Raw genomic sequence first — 9,375 nt, 5'->3', positions numbered from 1 at the left:
GAACTAGTAAATAAGGAAACAAGTAGTTTTTGATTATGATTTTAAATACAATCCTTGGCTTACAAGAGAATGTAAGTTGTAGTCACAGAAAAAGAGCTGTACTTAAAAACACCTTTTCAGGGCGCCTAGGTGGCTCAGTTGGTTAAGCGACTGCCTTCAGCTCAGGTCATGATCCCTGAGTCCGGGGATCTAGTCCTGCATCGGGCTCCCTGCTGAGCAGGGAGTCTGCTCCTCCCTCTGACCCTACCCCCTCTTGTGCTCGCTCACTCTCTCTCTCTCAAATAAAAAATTAAAATAAAAAAATAATTAAAAACACCTTTTCATTTAGACCTTTTGTGCATCCTGACAAGGCAAGCCCAAAGTTTTAAAACCTACTTTTATCTATCACAGCTAACCAATATAAAAATCTCACCATGTTCCAAAATGAGTTTTACTCTTTGGGGTAACTAGCCCCAAAGGAAACTAGCCTTTAGTTTCCACGTCACTATCACACAGTTATCACACACTATCATGTAATCACATCATGCCCTAGATTTAAAGGCATTATGACAAATCAGTGGTTAAGTATAAAACAGAAGCTAATTTTGGCAATCATAAAAACTCATTAGTCAATATGATTTGACTCAGGATAAACCACGAGTCTTTTTACTTTTCTAGAGCACAATCTGTTTTGAGGAATTTAACAAATAGTCTCTTGTGGTAAATAGTTGGGACCATTCCAATAAGAGAAAGTAATGCTGTCTAAGATTTTGTTGATTAAGAAAAACTGTTCTACCCAATGTCTTGTTATGCAACAACTGTATGACTTCTCCTTAGTGATGTGAGGTGGGAATGACCATCTGGGATCCCAGGACACTTTAAGAATAAGGGACTCTGCGTCTCAGACCAGCTGCATGGTTTTTAGGAGCACACCCTTCAAGGAGACACTGCAGTCCACGCTGATTTCTTCTCAACAGATGCCACCAAGTCCATCTCTTCCTGCTTTCATACCTGCCTCCCTGAGCACTCCCTCTGTTTCCACATTTCTTCACAGCATTTGTATCCAGAGAGATTCAGAGTTCTTCTCTCATTCTGATTTATTTTGCTGCATGAATAAGAGTAAACATGTATAGAAGACCTATGTTGTGACTGGCACTATTCTAAAAGCTTGGAATATGTGAGCTCACTTAAATCCTTTGAGGTAAAAACTATTATTACATTCACATTACAGAGAGGAAACTGAGGCACAAAGGGCTAAGTGTGCTACCAAGAGTCACTCAGCCAGGGAAAAATGTAGCCAATATTTCAACTTAGGCAGTCTGTGTTCAGAATCCACTCTTAAGCACTACTCCTTCGCCTTGAGACTAGTGAGACTAGGGTGTCCAGAGAATATACAGGACACCCAGTTACCATTTAGTATCAGATAAACAGCCAGGCTTTGTTAGTATAAATATGTCCATATATTGCCTGAGACATCCTTATACTTAAAAATCATTTTTTAAATCTAATATTCAACTATAACTGGGTGCCTGTATTTTTATTTGCTGAATCTGGCAACCTAGCTAGGGACTGTCACTTAGACTGACTTTTCTGAATAATGCCCCTTCCCCGACATCATCCCCATGACCTTCAGCAGTGGCTTGGCAACTGCCAAGGCTTTTTCCTAATCCATCACCCTGGGCTGCATTAGCTGCCTGCTTAATGACAAAGCTTTGGAGAAAGTTCTCAATATTATAGATCAGGGCTTGGGAAACTTTTTCTGAAAAGATCCAGATAATAAGTTTCAGGTGCTGTGGGTTGTAACAGTCTCTGTCCCAACGAGTCAACTCTTCCAATAGAGCAGGAAAGCCACAGACAATACAAACACCGCAAATGTGGCTATGTTCCAATAAAACTTTATTTACAGTAACAGGCAGCAGCTCCTATTCGGCCCATGAATACTCAGTTACTGATCCCTGCCATAGACTCTCCTGGCAGACTTGGGGAGGTGAGTTCCCCATCAGAAAGCAATCAACCCAACCAAAAGATACCACTAGAACATAAGCTCTCTCTGCAAGTTATCTGCTGTTTAGTGAAAGAAATCATCAGTGGAGAAATTGCCCCTCAGTACCTTCCAGAATAGGGACAGCCTGCATCTAAGGCAGGTCTTGGGTCTTGCCGTAGGTTTTGTATGTGCCCCCTGAGATGGAGCTATCTCTAATTACCTGCTCTTCTGTTTTCATTTCCACACTACCCAAAGAAGCCTGTCTCCTTTTATCTTCTATTTCCTCTCTTCTTCCCTTTAATTTACTTAACGGTATGCAGTTATAGCTCTTTGCCTATTGTTTTACTCCTTCTGTTTCTACTGCATTTAAATCCTTAGATGCAAATTCCTGACCTTCCATGTCCCAAAAATCTCATACTTCCCCAAATCCTTCCTGACTACCAAATCCAGAGGCTTGCCTGTGTTCCATACCCTGTTTGATCATTCTGCCATGTTTACAACTTTGAATTGTTTGCTTCTCAGATCACTGTCTTTCCTTGGAACCTGAGATTGAGTTCTTGCACTGTTCTCTTCTTCCCCCTGTGACCACATTTCTCGGTCTCTAGAGATAACTGTCTACACTCATGGCCAGAGAATTCTCGCTGTTCTTTTAGGTGGAATCTCTTCTGCTTCCACTCTCTGAGAGCCTAGAGCTACCATGACTGCTGATAATTACAGGGATAAAGCAAACTCAATCTATCCTGTTACAGGCTGAAATGTGTTTCCCTCCACCCTCCCCAGGTTTCTCTGTTGAAGCCCAACCCCCAGTATCTCAGAATGCTCTTGTATTTCGGGGTAGGGCCTTAAAGAGCTAATTAAGTTAAAATGGGGCTCTTCGGGGTAGGTCCTAATCCAATTTGACTGGTATTCTTAGAAGAAGAAGAAATATGGAAGCACAAAGAGACACCAAGGCTGTGCATACAGAGGTGGGACCATGTGAGGACACGCAAGAAGGCAGCCACCTGCAAGCCAAGGAGAAAGGACTCAGAAGAATCCAAACCTGCCAACACCTGGATCTTGGACTTCTAGCCTGCAGAACTGTGCGAAAATAAATTTTTGTTGGTCAAGCCACCCAGTCTGTTGTATTTGGTAATGGCAGCCCTAGCAAACTAAGACGTATCCTAAACCTTATTAAACAACCCCATAGAGCACACATTACTTTGCAATCTGCTTCTCCTCCAAAAGTCCATACAGCATGAGTACACTGGACACCAGCCTACTTTGCTGTCTGTTCCACATTTAAACTCTAGCCACTATCATGTTCTTCTAACATACACAAATATACAAATACTGGATTAACAATCCAAATGTAAAAAGCTGAAACTTGAAGATTTTAGAAGAAATAGAATATATTTTATCATCTCAGTATAGGGAAGAATTTCTAAATAAGTCACAAACAACACTAGCCATAATGAAAATCATAAATAAAATTACATCAAAATAAAATATTTTAGTATAAGAAAATTGGCCATAAACAAAGTGAAAAAAGTCACACACTTGAGGAAAATATCAGTAACACGTGTAGTTGATAAAAACAATACTTGGATGATATTAAAAACTCATTCAAATAAGATTAAAAATCCAATTGAAAAATGAGCAAAACAAATAAATGGAAAGTTTGCAGTAGTGGAAACTTAAATGTGTAATAAAATGAAACTCATCTCCCTAGTAATCTATGAAATACAAAATTAAAAACCACACGGTATACCATTTCAGTGAATTAGATTCACAACTAAACAAAAACAGAGACAAATACAAGTATTGGTGAGGATGTAGCTTAAGTGGAACACACATATGTTGTTAAAGGGAAAACTAATTGTCAATAAATACAACAAATTTGAAAAGATGTATATTCTGTGACCGAGCAATCACACTCTTGGCTTAGAAATGGATTTTCAATTACTACTATACACTATAATTGCCTCAGGAGCTTTTTGTTTTATCTTTAGTACTAGTACCTAATCCCTGCCCCAGAAGGAATGCGTAAGAATCTCGAAGGGTGAGGCTCAGACAAGGATGAGAGGGATTGCAATCTCCAGCCATTGCTGACATCCCTATCCCCTAAAACATTTCACATAGGTGCACAAGGAGACACATATAAGAATACTCATTGCAATATGATCTATCATAGCTAACAATTGGAAACAAAATCAGTGTCCTTCCTCAGGAAAACGGATTAATAATTTGTGGTATAGTCACACACTAGAATATTCCAGAGCAGTTAAAATTAACAAGCTAGACTTGTGTACTTCAATATGAATAAACCCTAAAATATAGTTTTAACTAAAAATGTATTCAGCATTATATGTGTAGTAATACTAGAAATTTAAGAATATATAGTTAGTACTTTTTTTTATAGCTACTTAATAGAGAGAAACTTTTGGGGAATGAAAAATATCAAAGTTGTACAACATAACAGTGACTAATTCTGAGTAAGAGCAAAGGGGACTGGATTGGAGAGGCATGTAAAGGAAGGTTTTAGCTCTACTATATCTTTAAAATGTTATTTAAAGTCCAGACTATAAGGATGCAAATGTGGCAAAATGTTGAGAGTTGACTGGACTGGGTAGTGGTCTTGTATTCTATATTTGAAATATTTCAAAAAAGAGAAGGAAAGAGGAAGGGAGTGGGGGAAGGAGGAGGGAGACACTTGGAGGAGGCTAATCTTTGGAAATTAAGCCAAAGATAAAGAGTATTTATACCACAAAAGTTGCACTGAAAGTCAGTTTAAGAATTTCACATTCGATTTTGAACTCATCCTCCATGGAGAACCACAGTAAGGTTTTGAACAATATGCCTTGAGAGTGGACCTTTTATGGCTCTTTCCACCCTATACTACCAAATCCCCTAAAACCGGTGACTATGATAGGTATAAACTACCTAGTCTTGCTGACCTTAGAGAGCGAGAGAGAGAGTATGAAATGATCCTTTGTAACTAACACACATATTAAGATCAAAATGGTTTCTTCATAGGTACTTGGCCTTCTGCCTTTAGATCACATTTTGGTAGAAAAGTGATATTGTGCTTTGACATTCTTATGAACTTTTCCATTAAGATTGCTCAGTTATTTTTATTATTTTGCCTCTCAGAGTCTTTATGAGACTTTTGCCTTCCCACCAAAAATTTGGACTCCTCATTGAAACCAACCTTTTTCTTTCAGAGTTGGTTGGTGCCTCTTCCTTAGTGATTAGCAAAGTTGATCATATTTTTGCTACTGAACTTTCAAGAGTGTAGTGTAATCACTGCTGGCCTCACTGCTTCTCCATGTCCACTGTAAACCCCTTGAGAGCAGGAGCCATGGCTCCTTCTTGGGCAGCATCTCTGCGTCTCATCCTGACCAACACCCGCACAGCCTGCATTTTCCGAAGCAAATGCCTCTTCCTCAAGTTAAGTTACCACACTGGTTCATTCATTCATTTGGGGTGGCTTATACTTTAACCAGTTCTCTCTGCTCTTTCTTTATGAGCTTTTTGTGGCCTTTCCTATTTCTTATTTCATAATTTTAACTGATTCCTACAATAAGATTTCCCTCCTCTGAATATCTATGGGACTTGTTCATAACCTTGGATTTGATGTTTGTCATAATGGTTATGTCTTTATGCATATAAGTTAGATCTTTGTAAAGGGCAGAATCTTCTCTCCTTTCTCTTTTCAGATCCTCAATGACCCAGGATTTCTCAAAGTGCCACCCTGACCACATGCATTCAAATAACCTGAGGCTACTTTTCATGAAGTTAATTTTTAGCCTCCCTTCCAGAATCTCTGGGTCCAAGGTAGAAAGAACTGAGGCTCACACTAATGTATTAGGTATCTTTATGACAAGAGCTTTATATATTTTAACAAATTCAATACTAATAATAACTCTACTTAAAAAGGTATTAGTATCCTTATTTTATAGCTGAGAAACTGAGAATTACAAAGTGGGTAGCATAGTTTTTGAAGTCAGATTGCCAGGGTTCAAATCTCAATTTGATTACTTAATAGCTATGTGATTTAGAGGCAAGCTTTTGATATTTCTGTGTGTAAGTTTCTTCGTTTAAAGTATGCATTAAAAAATGACAGCTAGCTCATGGAAGTGTGAGGGCTAAATGAGAACAGAAAAGTTCTGTGAAAAATGCTCTGAGACAAAATAGTCCTCAATAAATCTTAGCTTGGGAGATCATCGAATCCCACATTAAGTAATAGAGGAACTGGGATTTATCTTAGACCAGGGCTCAGAAATTTTTCTATCAAGGGCCAGAGAGTAAATATGTTAGGCTCTGCAGATCATGCAGCCTGTTTCAACTAGTCAACTCTGCCCCAGTAACAGAAAAGCAGTCAGTTAAAGAGGTGCCTGGGTGGCTCAGTGTGTTGAGGTCTGATGCTTGGTTTTGGCTCAGGTCATGATCTCCATCCAGGTCAGGAGATGGTGCCCTGGTGCTTTGGGGCTCCATGCTCAGCGGGGAGTCTGCTTCCCCGCTCCTTCTGCTCCTCCCCATCCCCCCCCAAAATAAATAAATCTTAAAAAAAAAAAAAAGAAAGAAAGAAAGAAAAGAAAAGCAGGCATTAAGAAAATGTTTTAAAAAATGGTTGTGGATATATTCAGATAAAACTTCATTTATGGACACTGAAAGTTGAATTTTATGTAACTTGCACAAGCCACTAAATATTCCTCTGAATTTTTTCAACCATTAAAAAATACCAAAAAACTCACCCTTCTTAGCCCCCAGCTAGTAGGAAAACAAGCAATGGCCAGATTTGGCCAGGAGACTATAGTTTGCAGACCCCCACCTTAAACTACCAGGTTCCAAAGCTTCTGATACAACACAGCTGCCTAAGTGAACTTAGAATGCAAAACTACTCAGCAAGTATTTAATCAGTTAATACCATAATTTTCAAGGTTTCTGTTTCCATATCTTAATGCTTGTGTAAGAAGAAATTAAGTAAAATGGAATCCCTTATCATCCCTTGGTTCTGTATCCTTTGAAGCCACTTACACTCTAGCTGAACCTTTAATTCGTTAACCACCTCTTCTCAAAATCATCCTCTTCTCTTCCTACCTCCATCAGCCTCTTTCCCTGGGATACTCAAATTGAGATCCCAAGGCAAGATCATATCACGATGGCTTGTGCCAATTTGTCACTTACTAGCTCTTCCCTTCAATTAATCCAGAATGTCCTTTTAAAAAAAGTGCTCTTAGACACTAAATCTGCCCAGTCCACTCAGACTCAAGCTATGCTTCCTCGGGCTCACCGATTGCACAACTTGCCCACTGCCTTTCAGAGATCCATCCATTAAATTGCAGGAAAGGTGAAACAAGCAGAATCTGCTGGCAACCATGACCAGTGAAACCAGAGTAACTGAATAAAAAGTCCATGATTAATTCGATTCTGCTAGTCACCCACACTGGGATCTGGACAGAAAGGGTGACAGAACATTAACGTGACAGATGATTGCTAGAGCACCATTTGGCTATCACTGATCCATTTATGTAAATATTTAGATAATTCTAATATCTAAGTAGCTAAGTTAATATAATATTGAATACAAGTGCGATTGAGAGTCTTGAATGTAAGAGTATATAAAAGATTCTAATTAATTTTATAGAAGAAAATAATGCAGTGAAATCTGAACAAATCAGATATGGCACACATTTTAAAAGAAACTTTGGACCTAGACAGAATTTTCAAATTGAACCTCAGCATTTCCTCTTCTTTTAGAGGCAAGACAAAGCCTTCACTCTCCCATGAACAATCTGAAGAAACCCCTCACCTTCCTGGAGCACTGTGCTGTTCATTTCACCAATGCCATTACAATTCATTAGCTGGTTTTTTTGCTAAAGTGCTGGTCCTGCAAATCCCCAGTGCCACCATCCAAAGACCAAAAGCCAGGGTGATTTTATACCTCTGAAATAGTTGGATTTTCTCAGCACAGAATATTTCAACATGGTCTCTGCTCTCTCATTAGAAACAGACATTTAAGATGAATGGTTTTTAAATGTTAACCATAGTGAGTACTAATGCCTCGGTGCAGAATTATCAAAAATATACAAATGTCTTCTTCACATTCCTATCCAGCATGAACGGGGGCCTACCAAGAAGAACTAAAAAAAAAAGGGGGGGGGCACTTAAAAACCTCTTTGCCATAGCTTTTCATGCTATGGTTTAAAGATCAGAGGGCTAAACCCAGGCCTAAATTCAAATCACTTTTCTATCTCCTGTTGGGGGCTCATTCACTTATCTTTGATTATAATTAGCAGTGATCAGATTTAGTGTTTCTACTGACATTCTAGCATATTATGTGATATCTTCATTAAGCATCTCGTGTTAACTTATGAAGTAATGGCTCCTTATTTCCTTTCCCTAGTCATATTACTTACCTATGAATAATCCTATGTACTCTACCTGACTTTCTGCCCTGGTCTAATCGAAGAGAAAGGAAAGGAAATGTCTCTAGATAATAATAGGCAGAAGGGAAGCCAGTTAGTTTTGGCTTGTAAATGTAAAAAGATTAGCAACACAGTTTATTCTCAGTCCTGACTGAATGTCATCTGGGTTGAGACTGAAGAATGGCAATGATAAATGGGCAAAAAAATTCTCTAAATCCCAAAACCTTCTGCGAAGCTTTTTCCTGAATTACCTTTGTTTTGACCCGAAGTGTCTCATCTTGTAGACACATTCTCACTGTTCCTCATCTCACCCTGCTGAATTAACCAAACATCTGTCTACATCAGATTCAATTTAGATGGCATTTAACTCAATATCTTGGAGTACAGTTGAATCGGCTACAATCTGTAAAATCCTTAAAGGCAAAGTTTGTTTCATCTTTGTGTTCATAGCACATTGCTTGACATATAATTGATGCTCAAAAAAATTGGCTGGCTGATTGAATAAACATATCAGCCAATCCATTCAGTCCAGTAAGAACTATTTGACTAATTCATGACTTGACAGAACTGCCTAGCTGACCTGATTGATTTCCTTTTCCTTAATCAAGGCAGACAGAATATTTGGATCTGCTGTGCATGTTTAGATAAAGACTCAGGACGTCCCAGTTAGCCTCCGACTCATCCTGATCATGCCCCACACTTGTGTCTGTTTCCCTTGAATTCATATTTCTAACCATTATTACAAAGTTAATAAAGAGAATATAAAAAAGTTGGATCATTAAATTTCTTACAGGCATAATAAAGCTGCTTATTTTCATGCCTGTAAAAGGGTATCTAATTTCTATTTCATTTTTCTTCTGAGTTCTTCAAATATACCATAGGCTTTATTTTATTGGTTTTTGGTTTCCTCATTACAGACAAAGTGCTTCGATAGCACAGGGTGGAATGAAATTTGCCCAAGGACAAAGAGATGGCATTAGAACTCAGGTGCCCTGGCTTGGCTTT

Source organism: Leptonychotes weddellii, chromosome 12, assembly GCF_054177405.1.
Source record: "Leptonychotes weddellii isolate Sample4059 chromosome 12, ASM5417740v2, whole genome shotgun sequence".
NCBI classification, from domain to species: domain Eukaryota; kingdom Metazoa; phylum Chordata; class Mammalia; order Carnivora; family Phocidae; genus Leptonychotes; species Leptonychotes weddellii.
Note: the sequence above shows the minus strand (reverse complement) of the source record.